Consider the following 17,270-nt stretch of genomic DNA (forward strand, 5'->3'; position numbering starts at 1 on the left):
TTGTGGCTGCTGCTGATTCAAGACAAAGAAGCAAAATAAAGTTGCGTGTTTTTTGTTTACTACAGAGCACAGTATTGCCTAGGTGCTACATTCCGATTTGATGGAATTTTGACCTTCTGTTTTTATACGACAGACTTCGTAGCCTGTAAGAATACGGGACAATTGTGCCACAAATCCTTTAACTCTTTCAGTCGAGATTCGAACATGTGACGTCTAGCTTCCTGATCAGATGATTCTAGCAAAAATCTTACAAAATTGTTGCTCAAGTTCTCAAGTTAGCAGCTCAAGTTATTTCTATCAAACTTTGTTATAGATGTTTCTACCAAGATTCTATCTCGTTCTGTTACTTATAAATCGCTTTGTCACAATTTGAATATACAGCAAGACAGAATACTGATTTTTGTTACTCATGTGGATATAAACAAGATAAAATTATATCATAATTTGATATATTTGTGATATGCCATGAGCAAATTTTGTAACAATTTCAACTGCTAACGAGACCAAGTTTATAACAAAACGCAAAGGATACTTTGTTATAAAATACTTATTATCTAGAACTCATCCTGTTATAAATTTGATATATTCATTTGATCGGGTTATTAAACCAGTGCTGTACCTCCAAGCCAACTGAAAGGCTCAGACGTTTTGCTTTTCTAACGCTGCAAACAAGCGACAGCGACAGCGCAGTTATGAACTATCTTATTAATGCGTGTTCTTTTAATATAACAATAACATATTATTTTGAGGACTTAAGTTTTCTCCTAGAACTTTGTTAATAGCTGGATGCGTATAGCAAATTTCTATACTGAAGTACTCCGACATTGGCACTGGTAAAAATATTCGTTTTTGATATCACCCCAAGGAACAAAACGGCAGCACCTAAACAAGCAGGTGTGGAATAAGAGTTGTTTGATAGCATTCGGTGCTGAATAAGCGAATTTGCTGAATTGTCTGTTGTTTAGACGTCATAACCTATATTTTTTCTAGCTTCTAATCAACATCTATACGTTGTTATATAAATGCGGAATAAGAGTCGAATAAACGTTATGCAAACGTATCGGCAGTACGGCTAACAGCAGGTGTGGAATAATGGTCGCTTAAAAGCTACCATGAAAATGCATGTCGAATAGACGTTGTGCAAACGTGCCAGTCAAGGGCAATTGTGGAGTAAAAGTGGAATAAGAGTGGAATGAGCATTGCGCAAACGTAACAGCAGCATTACGGAGATCAAATGTGGAATAATAGTGGAATAAGTGTGGAATGAGCGTTGCGCAAATGTATCAGCAGCATTGCTGAGAGCAAGTGCAGAATAAAAGTGGAATAACAGTGGAATAAATGTTGTACAAACGAATTTGCAGCATTGCTGAAAGCAAGTGTGGAATAACAGTGGAATAAATGTTGCGCAGCATTACTGCGAGAAGGTGTGGAATAAAAGTGGAATAAGTGTGGAATGAGCGTTGCGCAAACTTATCAGCAGCATTGCTGAGAGCGAGTGTGGAATAAGAGTGGAATGAAAGTTGCCCAAATGCATCAGCTGCATTGCTAAGAGGAATTGTGGAATATGTGTCGAATAATCGTCGTACAAACGTATCAGTAGCACCACCAAGAGCAGGTGTGGAATAAAAGGTGCTTGATGGCAGCCAATAACACCAATAACTTGAATGACACTTTATACTTTACACTTTATAATTTATGCTTTAAATTTATGTTAGGTACACTTTATTTTTTTTATATTTTTTTTGGTACATTTGCATAACCACTTTTAGCCGCCGCAAATCTTTGCTGGTCGTGGAAATCCTTTTAAGTGTTGTCTGTACGGTGTGTATCTTTTCCCTCGGCGTGTCGTTGTCCCTCGTCGTACCGAAATTTAACTTTAACAAACTTATATCCAAAGGCAGCCGGCTGCTTGACGCTTTACGAGTTACTCACAATGGATTTGCTCAGCGAGATGAATTCCGTCGGGCTAAAGCCACCAGAATTGTTATGATCGGGTGGCATAGTGGCGATACCACCACTGCTCCCGCTGCCGGTGCGCGAAAACACCACTGCTTCTCGTGCCATCCGCTGCTCTTTTTTGTTTTCTGGAAGCTCAGGACTATCTGCGTAAACTAATGACGGGGTGACAAAAGTACTCCTTCTCTGCGGTACTAACACGAATCACTCCTGCTGCTAACTAATCACTGCTGCTGCTAGTCACATCACTGCTGTTGCTAGTCACATCACTGCTAACTAAATGAACAATCGCTAACCGAACATTCTGGATTTCTAGTTTCCAGTTAATTTTATTCAGTAGCACCGCTTACCGTCGTCAATATTCAAAAGAAAAAAGTCCTCTGCGTTGCGACTGTGTTATGTTTCTGGTGGTACAAGCGAAATGCTTTATTATTTTAGTACAAATAGTTTATTAAATGTTTAACATGTGCGGAATAAATACTTCTAAAGTAATCTTGTACAGCAGATGCCAAACATGATTTAAGAAACTACTCTTCAGCGCTTAAATGTATTTTAGCCCATTTTTGTTCCACACTTGACAAACTTAAGCTGGTAAATCTACATCGGCTGAAAACTCGGCGCCTGTCATATGTCAGATTATCTCAGATGTGTTCGTTGACGGCTTCCGACCGATAGGATGTAAGTTCGAACCCGGGTGAATAAAAAAAGTATTTGGCAGGCTTGATCAATTTAGAAGTCAACCAATGATTTTCTACTAAAGTCTCTTATTAAATTATAATATATGCATACAAAAATGGCCATGAAAATAGCGAAACCCACAAAATAAAAAAAAATACTTCCTGCATATTTTTTTCTTTTTGCTTGTCTAAAAGTTGAACTGCTGTGGAATAAACGTAGCTTCAGTGTCATCAGCAGAAGTTTAATATACATATCTATACGCACTGAATAAACATTTTACTATACGTTGCTTAACAGTCATACAAACGCATCTTCCACGCCCATATTCAGCACTGTGCTGCTTAAATTCTCCAAAACCAACTGTATAAGCATTGAACAGAGGTGTTTAGACATACTTGAAAAGCAGCTATACAGCATGTGCTGAATAAAAGCTGTCGGGTAAACGTTTAATAAGCAAAAATTGTTCCTTGGGACAAAATAGCTCACCTACCATAAATACGGTACAGCAAGATAATATTATTATTATATTGTTTGTTTTTTTCTCACTTTACGCTATTTTACGCTACACATATACCAATATGGTGAAAAAAGTTTTCTTTAATATTCGAGGTTTCTTTGTGAAAACCAGCCTCACGTAGTTCTACGCCAACTACGCGGTCATGTCTGGAACACAACCTTTCTGATATGATTTTTACTATTATTTATGATCAAAGCTTTATGAAAATGTCGAAGTGACCCAATTTTATTGTAATTGTAACAGTTGAACAAAGATCAAAGAAGAGGAAAGTTTTATAATCCGCTTGTCGATCTTTTGAGTACACAAATTTTATGAATATTAAGCTAATGATAATAATGATCATTAACGCAAGCAGAAGATGACTGGTAGGGGGATTATCGTCAAACTACATAAAAGCAACACATTTGAGATCCATATGGTACGAGTTGACAAAAGTTTTTTTGCTTTAACAGCTCATCATGACGTGATCGGAATTAGATACACCTGTGATCGGAATTAGAATCACCCCTGATAATTGATGATCGGAATTAGATGCACTGATGCATCATACTATGATGCATTTTTTTAACTTTCGGTAAATAATTTAGGCATTTTAGTATTTTTCCATGAAACATAATTAAAAATACTTGCTAAAGACACATACTGTGTTAATAAATATCAACGCTATATTTTTCAGTAGGGACTCAAAGATGAATCATGCCTTAGGTGATCGGAATTAGGTGCTTTCACGGTACAATCTGTTTTGAAATATCTTTGTTCTTTGCACATATTCTACATCTGCCAAAAAAAAACAATCATCATTTGGATTTTCACATACTATATGCATTACACAGTCTTCGTAACTTTCTATAGCATATTTTTCAGTTTTCAAGTATTTAATTAAATGACTACAAAAAAAAAAGTTTCTGATTAAAATTTATTTCACTACAGGTTTTAAGAAATTCAAGTTTTAGCGGTGCAAATTCAACAGGTCGAAGATTCTTTACTAAGTTTAAACATATACCAGTTAGATATCTGTGCTTGGGAAGTACGCTAGAGTACAAAACCACCCCTTCTCTTCAATAAATTTTATCGTTTGAACATTTAACCCCAATTTGACGCCCTGAAAGTAAACAATTTTGTTAGAGTGTAAAACAACCCCTTTTCTTCAACCGATTTTATCTTTCAACATTGAATCTAGTCCAATTAAATGTCCTGAAAGTGAAACGTCATAGGAAAGTGAGCGGTCATCCTTTCCTTTTGCCAGATTGCATCCATATCCAGTGGGATTTCGAATTTGGCATGGTTCGATTTTGGCAACACAAGTATCCGTTTTTGGCAACACAAAACATTTTACTTCCAAAAATATACTTAAATATCAGTCAATTAATGTTTCGAACAATAATATTTTTATTGCCGTAGGACTACGTCTTACCGCAGGTCGCCAAAAACTTACTTGCACCGCACGGATAGCTCTTGGCGGATTTTGTAAACATAAAAAGGTTGCAATCGTTGATTAATAACATTTAGTTAATTTGTAACTCATTTACATTAGTTTTTTCATATTAAAAAAGGGTCTCGATTTTGGCACGGTTTCGATATTGGCAACATAGGCGACACGCATTTGTTGCCAAATTCGAAATCCTACTGTACTGCAAATTTTGCTCGGAACTGTTGTCTTGCACGGAAACAGAGCTGAAAGGGATATATGTGGATGTGACGTGACGCAGTAATTCTCAAAGCGAGGCAAATCAGCGACTGTTTTATGCTAGAATAGTTTTTGAGCGTTTCATTTGCTGCTTTGCGCCAGTTAGTTGCTTGCAGTTCTTTATATTGTTTCAATTATATTTCTGTCAAGTATGCAAATGGCTGTAAAATAAAGTATCAAAAGGAACTAGTTAGATGCATAGGACGTTAGTTAATTGAGATTTTAACTAGCTGTCCACATGCTAGTTGTAAGACAATTGTACTTTAAATTAATCTATCACAGTAAATGGTGCTATCTACCCAGCAAACCACAAATCGTATAATAATGTGTGAAAATCATCTTAAATATCGCTAAACTAACTCGAAATCGTACACAAAGCTTAATAAAGCGCACCCTAGTTTACATTTAGTCGTACAAAATGATAGTAACTGATTCACATACGATTTTCGTCACAGAATTGTATAACATTATGGGACTAATCATGTTGAATCGGATTTCATCGTATACAAATACTTATGAATGTTGTTGGACCCCTTGGAATACCAGCAGTGCGTACAACCTACATCGAATATAGCGCTGTTGTCTGTCAGTTGCTAACCGGAACCCGTCGACTAGACATACCTTTTATCTGTTATCTTCTGTTAGAATTAGTAGTCTGTGAATAAATGTATTAGAAGTATTGGCGTCTTAATTGGATCGGTCTGCAACAAATGTGAATTGTTTTTATATAATTTGCAGAACGTCTATCGCCTCCAAAATAGTACGAATATGCTGGTTTCATGCATCTAATGCGATTTTTCTAAATATATGTCGGCACATATATCATATTTGTTACTTTGATATATGTACGAAAATGTTTGCTGGGAACAATTTCGTTGAAATTAACGAAATCGGATCAGTGTTGTGAATGATAACCGGTTTAATCGTATAGTTGTAAGCAAACTGCTTAAGTAAACTAACTTCGTCAACTGCATACCAGTTTAAAAAGTTACTTAACACTAGATATACCAGACCAGTCATTTTGACTGGTCGTGCAATTTCAATTTGAAATTTCTACAACATATAACATTTGATTTTAGAAACGATGTTATGACTTTTGTAGCTATAAGTAGAGAATACATTTTATGAACTTAATGCTACTTTATATATATTAGTAACAAATATAATTTTTGTTTTTGGCATTTATACCAGCACCAGTCAAAATGACTGGTGCAAGATTCTATGAAGAAATGTAGCATTACGGGAGAACGGTGAGTCCGAAGCATGAAATTATTCAGTGAAATGCCGTTCCCAATGGTTCTTGGCCATTTTTGTAGAGTTTTGTCGAGAATCGGTCCTTTTCGGCGGTTCTATTATTCAGCTGACCGATTTCTCGCCGGATCTCTTTGAGATCGGAAGTCGAAACGCCCTTAGGCTCTCATACGTTGCTTTTGCTCCATTTCCTTTGGCTATATCAGCAATTGAGATCCCTATCAAAGAACTGCTTCCACTCACCAATTACTATGCGCTCGTTTGTGGCCAGGTTTCCCTGCTCGTTCCTACACATATCAGGTCTCGGTGTGTATCCTTTACGAGATCGGTTCACCTTCTCATAGAACTTGTGCATTTCACTAGCCTGAAATAGTGGTTCTAGCTCTCCTTCTGGCGTTTTGCGGCCTCACTGATGGCCGAACATATCCTGCTACATTTATCTTCGAGAGTCGAAGCACCTGGCCACAGCGGAAGGCGCATAGTATGCTCGTAGTTCTCATTACATTCCGGGTTGTCTAATTATCGATTGTTTAACCGAGGGTGGCTATTTTGAGCGCACGTGTACTGCTACTAGGTAATGATCTGAGTCGATATCCGTACCCCGTAGGGAGCGTACATTGGTGATGTTCGAGAAACTCCGACCTTCGATGAGAATATAGTCGATTAAGTTCAATGTTAGTTGGTCAGGTGATCTCCTGGTGGTTCTGTAGATCTATGTGGGGAAAGAATGTGTTTCTGATCCCCAGGCCTCGGGAAGCTGCAAAGTTGATGCATCGCTGGCCGTTATCACTATACATTGCTTCCCTGTCGATCTGATCGTTCATGTTCCCAATGACGATGATATCCCGTAGCGAGCACTCGAGCAGCTATCGTATGTTGCCTCCAGCAGGACATAGAACGCTTTTTTCTCGTCGTCGGGTCTACCTTCGTGTGGCCAGTGCACGTTTATAATGGTGTAGTTGAAGAAGCGGCCTGTTATCCTCAACACACATATCCTCTCGCGATCCTGCATTCTGCCCATCACTACCCCGTTCCCAGTTCGTTGGTTGCTCCACCGTTCTGGCAAGATTGGGCCTTGCCGCCACGGATCCCCCAAACCTTCACGCCTTTGCGACAGATCTCCTGTAGTGCCACAATGTCGAACTTTTGCGGTTCCAACTGAACGAGCAACATTCTGTCGCCATCCACGAAATTTGGTTTTACAGTTCCAGGTAGGAAGCATCCATTCCAAATCCTTGTTTCATCGCCTGTCCATACTAAATGTTTCCAGTTGAATTTTCTTGATTTTTCGTAATATTTTAGATATAAAAAGCGTGACTTACTAGGGCTATGCTGCCGAGTCTCATGATGGGGCTGCCATCGTATAGTACCGAGACAAAACAGTGCCTCCTTGCCTGTCGGTATACGACCTTAGTTACCACCAGGGTTGGTTACCACATCTCCGCTAAGATTGCTCGTATTCCGGCTGGTAGGGTAATCAACCTGTTTTGCACCCTATCTGCAGCTGTACATAATTTGGACACTTCCAGCAAAATCAAATGATAGCGTCCAGATTATGTACAACTGCAGATGAAGTCCAAAACAGGTCGGTTACCCTACCACGAGGAGGTGGAGATAGAAGTTGCTGGATAAGAGACTAAGGACCACTATAGGGTCTGTGTTGCACATTATTCAGTAGTTCACCAACCGTTTCTTATCCACCAGTCATTTTGACTGGTTTTGGTATAAATAGGTATATTTAAAATGCTGGTATATCTAGTGTTAAAGTTGGCGAGCCATGCAAAAATTTTCAAAATCTCAATTTTATCTGCAGTTATTACTTGGTGGCCTCTAAAAAGATCGATTGATCATTATTTGGAGCTTGTATGCCATGATAATTATGTGCCTTCTGGGACTGTATTTTGGTTAATTTATTCAGCAACAAAAAACAAACGAAGGTCTGAACTTCATGCGCGGTATCCGTAGCGCACTCGCTCACTTTTGTAGTGAGCCAAACGGGAATCAATGATACTCACAGATACTCATAAGCATACACATTCGACATTCCAGAAATACAGTTTGCATTTGCATTTTGTGAAAAGTCTAACCATAAGGAGTTTATTTAGGAAAACAGGAATTATTTTCAGTTCAAAGCTATATTGGTTGAAATTGTGTTCTTGAAAAGTGTTCCTCTTTTGACAAAAAAATTGAATTAAACTGCAAGAAGAGAAATATTAAAATTTAGCCTTCTAGTTGGCATCGAGGTAAGTTGCTCGGTGTTAAGTCAGACCGAACTAAGTGACTCTGATTTCGAGAACAACACTTTTAAAATTTGTTGCTCCGTATGGTTTATCGCTATCACTCTTTCGAACGATTTCATCTCGTAACTCTGGCTGTTTGCAACATTTGTGTAGTCTGATTAGAGTAAAATCAAAGACCTCTATAACAAGAAGACTGGCAGCCCTACCAATATTCGGGAGACACTGATGGTAGCTCTCTCTACCGGCCAAGGTAGTCCCTGGATGCATCTGTGTGAGTGAGTACTTGTATTCATACAGCCATGCCAACATAGCCAAACAAACACCAACACAGAATTTTGGAGAGCTTACTAACACTTTTGCAAAATTTACCACCTTCGCTAAAAGAAGCACCGCTGATAGTGACGCTCGACGTTTATATGAAAAAATAACAGAGAAGCCAGTCTTGTTAGTAATGGGGTCTTCGGTGAAATGCAGCTTGATCGTCTGCTGTCATTAACTCATACTTTTTTCAATTTTGCGACTTGGTCCCGTCTGATTTAAGGGGTTATATACAGTTAGAATTTTTAAAAATCGATTTTCTGTTTCAATCATGATCGTAGTGTATATATATTTAAGTATGCACACAGAAAATTTCTTACCAATCCGTCAAATATTAACCAAGTTAAACGCACATTTGTAACGACGTGTTAGAGCGATTGCAGAAGCAACGCGAAACTTTGAACGCGCGTTGCTCAAAACCGTGTTTTCAAAGTCGGTGAGCAAGATTTCTCGAAAACGGCTGAACCGAATCACTTCAAATTTTGACATAAGTTTTCTAAGGATATATTCTACAGATTAATAGAAGGTTTTTCCTCACCGATTAATATTTCTTATTTTATGGTCAATTTTACGAGCAAAATTTACCCCAAAACTCGATTTTTTATGTTTAACAAGCCGCCATTTCGTCAAAAATGATTATATTGCTAAATCCTTCGATTAAGCTATAGATAATATGTTTTATCACCGATTCCTTTTTGGTTTTTCGATTTTCGATGATTCAGTCCAAAGATATCGAAAGAAGATATAAAAACTGTTTCCGTAATTGGGTTCTCCGACGAAAAGTTAATGACTGCTAATTTCCCGCTAACAGCGACCAGCTGTATGTTCGAATCTCGGCTGGGAGCGACTGTTAGAGTCCATAGTGCATAGTCTCCTCGAGATGCGGGGAGGATCAAGACAAGCTGACAGCTTATCCCGCATGCTTTTCAACATCGCTTTTGAGGAGGTGATCCGACAAGCCGATATCGAAACGAGAGGTTTGATTGCCAGTAAAGGTATCAAACTTCTTGGATACGCAGGTGGCTTTTATAGTGAAGCCAGATACTTTGCCACGGTGGGGGCCATTTGCGCTAGACTGAAAGCGGGGTATGGGAGGATTAGACTTAAAACCAAATACATGAATGGTAGAGACTCAAACGAGACGAACATACGTCTTCCGTGCATTGATAATCGTTGACGACGACGAACCAGCAGTGGGAGATGAGTACGTGTATGTGGAATCGCTGGTGGCCGCGGACAAGAACACAAATGAAAAGCTTCAGAGGCGTATTCAAGCAGGAAATCGAGCTTACTTTGCCAAAAAGCTACGATCAAGCAGCATAAACCCGTACGAAGCTGACAATATACAAACCCCTATTTGAGCGATAACTTTTATGGATTTGACAATGCTCACGAAGCACATGCGCGGACGATATTTGGCGGAGTACAAGTTAAAAGCGCAGAGTGGCAGAGGTGTTTGAAACAAGGGTAACAGACACAGCTTGGGGAGATTACGAACGTATATTTGGCAGAAGTCGGTAAGCTATAATGAACGGTTTTATTCAACAACTCAGTCGGCACCCAGAACAGAGAGGCTCTACGTAGGCGATGGCTCGACCAGGTGGCAGGACAAGGCGACATTTTTTTTTTATTTTTTAAATAAAAAACCGCGACAACCCCTTTTGTTTGTTCTGATTCCCTTATGTCAAGGAACATGTATGCCTAATTTGATAAAGAACAGTCAAGGTGTTTCGGAGTTATGGTCTCCCCCTCTTATTAGCCCCCCTCTCTTTGTCAATCAAGGTGCAAATTCCCTGATCCCAAGGAACATGTGTGCCAAGTTTGATAAAGAACGGTCAAGACGGCTTGAAGTTATGGATTCCCCCTATTAGGGACCCTCCCGCTTTTTATTAGGGAACCTCTCCCCCTCCTTTTTGTTAACCTTCTTGTGCTGTTTCTATTTTGTCAAGAAACATGTGTGCCAAGTTTGATGAAGAACCATCCAGGCATTTCGGAGTTATGGCCTCCCCCCTGTTATGAATCACCACCCGCCCCCCTCTTCTTGTCAACCCATCAGTGCTGATTTCCTTATGTCAAGAACATGTATGCCAAGTTTGGTGAAGAACCGTCCAGGCATTTAGGAGTTATGGTCTCTCCCCTGTTACGACCCCCTCTCCTCGTATCAACCCCCCATTGCTGATTCCCTTATATGTATGGAGTATGTGTGCCAAATTTGGTGGAGATCGGTCAAGGAGTTCTGGAGTCATGGTGGAACATATAAACTCACGCTCACTTTTATATATATAGAAAAAGAAGAAGATAGATAGATTAAAAGATTAAATTTTCTATAGGGGGAAGTACTATACCACAACGCCGGATAGCTTCCAATACCGGACACTACTGACTTTCATAGTTCAAATAGTGCACCTTAGTAGCTAATATGATAAAAGCATAAAAAAGCAGAAAATTAGCATGTGTGATTTTATATGTCAGAATCATTCGGTTGGTGATGTATCCGTTAATTTTCGGATCAGCATTACAGCATTATTCGGTCGGATAAAATTTGTTCAATTTTCATGTATAAAACATCTTTCCTTAAATAATTTATTTAGCCCAATAGCCTTTCGGTGTGCTGGTGGCCGACCAAATAAAACAAAAAAATTAAATAATTTACAAGCTCCATAGTACATTTTTCTACAAAGATATTCAATTCGTTAAAAAAATAGACTGTACTCCGCGATTCCCGTCCTCCAGTACCGGACACCGAACCGTCTCCCAGTACAGGACCGCCAAATACTTTACATGGTTCAGTCAAATTCTTGAATGAAATCAAGGTTTTAGAAAAAAAGATATTGAGAAGAAAAAAAACATCATTTATACCGAATCGGTTATCAGATCTGAAATATGACAGAAAAAAAACAGAAAAACCAGTCGATAATTGACATGTATTTTTCGGAAATATAAGCCCTCAATTGGTTTATTTTATGATTTCTGTTAGATGTCCGGAACTGGGAGACACAATTTTTAAGCAATGATTTCCATATATTTTTCATTTGGCTTCTAAAATGGTTCTTTAGTGATGCAAGTACGTAATAACCTATTTTTATTGGAAAATGGTTTTATAAATTACTCTCTCAATGAATAAAAACTGAAGTTATGCCTAGTGTTGATTTTATACAGTGTGACACATATGTATTCGAACAAAAACAAAGTCATATATTTTTGTAAATAAAGGCTTTAGGGACCACCCAGATACCACGTGGACAGAAAAATACAAATTTTCAACCCCTCCGTCCCCCTCCATGGATATTGACTCAACCCTGACCTCCTTTGCCCATTGTTCACGTGGACATTTTTACTCATGTAAAATTTAACTAAGTTGAATGCATAATGCTAAATTTTGTTTTATGCTTGGTTTATTTGGTAACTATTAAAACACTAGAGAAAAAGCTTACGTAGAAGGACGTAGTAATAGGCGTGTTATGCATTCTAATTCTTCTTATAGTGATCTTGTCTGCTGCGAAATATTGTCGACTACAAGAAAGCCCGTTTCAGTGTGACTTTTGCTTGACGATTCATCTCCGTCAGGAGTATCCCTGTCCAACCAAACCTCTTAGTGACCAAACCCAAGTGACACCTCTTAGAATGAGATCGTAGTTTTCTGGTATACTTTCGTAACCTTTGTCATTTACCAAAGCATGCAAAGGGTTGTGAAATAATATTAATATGAGATTGCATTCTGGCTGGGCAATTAACATCCCTGTGTATTAACGCAGGCTTATTCTTCCCAAAAAGAATTATGCCAAATATGCGCTCTCGTAATGCTCAGTAGGTGTGAACTCTATTATATACACTTCATAATATTATCATATATTGATATATTAGGCCCTATTAAAGCCCTATAAATGTATATCTTTATAGGCCTTTAGGTAATATTAGGGAGGGGACGGTAAATATATTAAGGTTGAAAAAATATTTCCGTAGGGAAAAGTAATATATTTTCCAAAGTATCTTGCTCCTCGTATGTGGCACGCACTGCTTCCGTCGGAATATCATCCCATATCTTGTTGATAACTAAGGGGCCATCCAGATACCACGTGGGCACAAAAATACCAATTTTCAACCCCCCGTCCCCTCCGTGGACTAGCTTGGATATTGAACCCTCACCCTCTTCTCTGTTTGTCCACTTGGACATTTTTTCTCTTAAGTAAAATTTACCAAAACAGAAATTTATGGTGCTAAATTTTGTTTTCAACTTGATTTATGCAGTATTTATAATAAAAGTTTACGTGAAAGGAAGGTCCAGTCTAAAGGCCCCTACACAATGCATACAGATTTTGAGTTGTTTGTGGACATTTGAGTTTTTCTATGAATTTTCTGTCAAATTTCCGCAGTCTATTCAAATCTATATGCAAGGCGTTAGAGTCCTAAAGCTTCTGTTCATAGTGATCTTGTCTACTGCGAATTATTATCGACTGCAAGAAAGTCCGTTTCAGCTTTCTTCTCCGTTAAGAGTATTCCTGTCTAACCAGAGCACCTCAGCTTGGCCGTCTAATTCAACACAACACAAGACCTTTCCGACACGATGTGGTTCGTGAAATTTTCTGAAGCCGAATCCTTTTGGAAATACGTTGTCCATGGATGCCCTTTTTGTGGCGAGCTGCGTTTGATTTTGAAGCAAAATATACCTAATCCACATTTGGTGCAAGCGGGAGCTAAATGATAAATGAGTCGCGTGACTGGTGAATATTTGTGGGCTCTGTGACGCATCTTAGAGTGAGATTAAATGTATACATGTGGAGAATGTGCTATCAAGTACTTGCCAAAAAAGTTTGGAGAGTTTTGGAATATGATTTATAGGAAATGCTGCATTCTTCGGAATTCCAAACGATGAATTTCGACGAATTGAACATTTCATAAAAGGTCTATGAGATGAATTAAGTTTTCTTGAAAATTTCAACAGAAAATCAGTCTTTATAACAGAAAATCGGTTAGAACAGAAAGTTTTAACAGAAAATCGGTCAGAATGACTGATCAGAAATATGTCATTGTAAGAGAATGATATTGCAAGGATCGACACATTAATCCTTAAAGGTTATCGAACGATTCCGAATTCTTTTTTCATATGGTTTACGGAGAGCACATGCTATGATGTAGATGCTGTATCTGAACGTCACTCACTTCATTTTTAGCGAAGATTGTAATCCTCTTCTGTTCGCATAAAGCGCAAGGCTCTTAGTTGACGGGTGAACGGTTCGAGGTGCAGCTGCGTATTGTTATCTTCAAGCTTCGTCGAGCAACAGCGCGGATTCCGCTCTCCCTGCTTGCTGACGACGACGACGGTGACGATGTGATGCCTGCCTGTGTAAGTGCGCTCGCGTACCGTTCCGCCGGTCACGCCGAGGGTATGAGTAGGTAACGTACGCGCTGCGGCACAATCTTTTTTGTACTTACAGCAAAGTGCAATTGGGGAGGAAAAAATACCGCGTAATTGTAATTTTTCATGATCCCCTGTTACGGCACTGTACGTTGTATTACTTCATGTAGATTGAACATTCTTTTTTCTTAAGTACTATTTTGCAATCGAGCGAAAACGGATTGTAATTGTTATCCTGATTTGCTCATTACATGCTCTAGAAACATACTTGAGTAATCAACGTAGATGGTCAACAACACTTTCGTTCCATGCTTCTTGCTTCAATAGGGGTAAATTAAAGGAATTACTTCTGCGAGGTCCATCTCCGTTCATAAGAAGACCACAAGAGAAAACAAACAAACGGAACGATTTTTTGTGAATGAATCGTTTTATTATGATGAATGAAACAACTGTAACAGTAGTAGTGGTACCGTAGTACGGTTAGAGTGGATAAAAAGAAACATGAAAAATGCCAAACAATCTCTGATTAATTAAGTTGTGCAAATTGATAGTGGATTGGATTGGTATGTCAGTGATGTAACCGTGAGACGTGCCAACGTAACAAGCCATAATTACATAGACTTGTAATATTCACGATTTCCCTGAATCTGTCGTATAAAATTCAAGATATCGAACAGGAACGCAGCTTTCGGTGGAAGCGAGTGGCTCGTCGCTGCGCCGCCGTAGAGGCACAGGCACGATTGGAATGCTATCGCGATAGAATGTTGATCCGTGACCAAGTGGTTGCAGTTGCAACACAGGACTATATCGCCATTTAATTTCATTTTTTGAGGTATAGCGCTCTTGTGTTTTATATTTACAGACGTTTGAATCTGTAGGATTATGCCATTTTGATTTGCTAAATATCGCTTTTCAATAACTTTGATGAACTAATGATTGTAATATTTTTGCAAGGATGACGGCAATGATCACGATTCGGCGTATACTTCTGTGAATTGTTATTTGAAACGACTCGAAAATTTTTATGTTTCTTATATCATCATATTAAACAAACTGCATTTTAATCACTGTTGTTGTTGGTAAAAATTCGTCATAAAATTACGGCTCGTACTAAACTTATGCTCTCAAAATATGCACAAATGTCTGACCTGTTATCATGTCCGACAGCAAATTGTTGCCTGTACGCCGTTTAACTTACAGTTTGAAAAGCAATGTGTGTATTGCAGCATTATTATATCATTAAAAGTATTGCTCAGTGGCTGAGCTGGCAATAAAAACTCTGTAACCTTTATCGTACTTGTTAATGATTATAATAATCATAGTGATGATGAAGAAAATTGACCATCGCGAATAACAGGCAAGCATGAAAACGGGGAAGTTACAGCTTCAGTGCAACTCTTACCGGTGTCTCCGCGACATCGAATAAATGCTTCTTTTTCGCGTTCGGTCGGTATAAGGGGGACTTCTCAGGCCAATCAACGTGTTCGAACAACTTGCCTTTTTGCTGTGGTTTACAGTGACACGGCAAAAATAAATAAAATCGAGTGCAAAAGAGTCTTCGATTCTGTCTAAATTGTACCAGGAGGTCAAACAGTGGAAGAGTAACTCGAAGCATGAACAGTTTTTTAAATGTTTAAATATGGTGGTACTGTTTAAGAACAAAATATTTTGAAAGGAGACTAACCAGTATTGTCAGATGGGCAATATAAGTACTTACCAAAATCGTCACAATGTGAAACACGATTTATTTTTTGCATATTGTTACAATATATTAGAACTAAAATACGAATATTTTGTAGGCATACACTGTTTTGTTGCATCGATTGAACAGTACTTTTTAGTGGCATCTGCAACGAAACGTAGACTCGTAAGCCACCCAGGTTCATTCGCATTGATCCAGCAACAGCCAGGGTAGCATATTGAATCAGACATTTTTATCCAAACTACCGATATCACCTACAGGGGAATTGGAAGGGGGTTTCGAATTGAATCAACAACTCCTTAATTATGTCCATTTAGACGATATTAATGCAATAATAAAAATAATGCTTAAAACATCACTAAAAATAATTTATCATTATTATTATTGTGTTCGCCTTATTTAATTGGAATAGGGCCACATCCACGGATGCATGGCTCCGATCGATCGCTGTGGCCATTGCGTTGTGATATAGGGCAGTGCATGACTACCGAACTGTTTTGCGAGGAGCAGACGAGCAGCATTTATCCAAAGTGCAAGACAACAAGCGCAGAATGGACTCTTTTCTTCATCTCCCCTGTTCCTTCGGGGCTGGAAACTTTCGCCATATTTGGAAGTTTGGATATCGTCCGACCAGTGCAAGGATTGAGGATAGCCCACCGAATGTGTCGGAACGTGTGGAATCACTTGTTGGTTTTTATGTTTTCTGGGCAACAGCGACTACGCAGTAATAACAACATTTTCATTCCTTTTCAGTGTCTGGTGTCATTCGCTCCGCGTTAAATGCGGTGTACCCTTTAAAAATTCAAATATTATGGCGAAAGGCGACATTTAAAAACTACCTTCCTTTTCCATCGAGTGTGAGAGAGTCAAAGCCGCTGGTCTAAATTCGCTGCCATCAATCCGCCAGCATCTGTCGTGTACATGAGAGTGAGAAAAAATGGTGGATGGAAAGTGAACATTTTAAGTGAAATTTTTTAACAGGAATCCAGCATCTATTGAAGCACGTTTGTTTTCCCTATCGTTTTCTCTTTCGTATAAACAGTTGTTCACCGTTTGGTGTTTCTGTTGTTGTCTTGTTCAATTCGTTGGGCGGTTCAGGGGAAGAAATTTGCGATTATACTGGACTATTGCATTTGAGGGCGCATAAGAAGCTTGCTAACAATGGAATCCTATCGAGAAATATTATCTAGAAACGCATAGATCAGATTTAATGGCATTCTATATTCTTATTGGGTGAAAACATTATAATAAATTATATTAAGAAACTTCCTCGCTTTTACTTCCCTAATCTCGCTAAGAGAACACCGTGCGAGCAACAGAGATGACTAACGGGCAACGTGATACTGGTTGTTCCTTGGCCGGGTCGAAATGGTTGTAGGTACACTCAGTGTGAGCATCTGTGGTTGTGCACTTAACGTTTTGTTTCACTTTTCTTGGCACCAACTGCAGTGACGACGACCGCGTTGTCGCTCTCCGACCAATACGCAAGTACCGTGGGAGTGAAAGAAATTATCGCACTACGTCGATGATGATTGCAAAACTAGAAAAAGTAACGGGAAGACAGG

This window comes from Sabethes cyaneus, chromosome 3, assembly GCF_943734655.1.
Source record: "Sabethes cyaneus chromosome 3, idSabCyanKW18_F2, whole genome shotgun sequence".
Taxonomy (NCBI): domain Eukaryota; kingdom Metazoa; phylum Arthropoda; class Insecta; order Diptera; family Culicidae; genus Sabethes; species Sabethes cyaneus.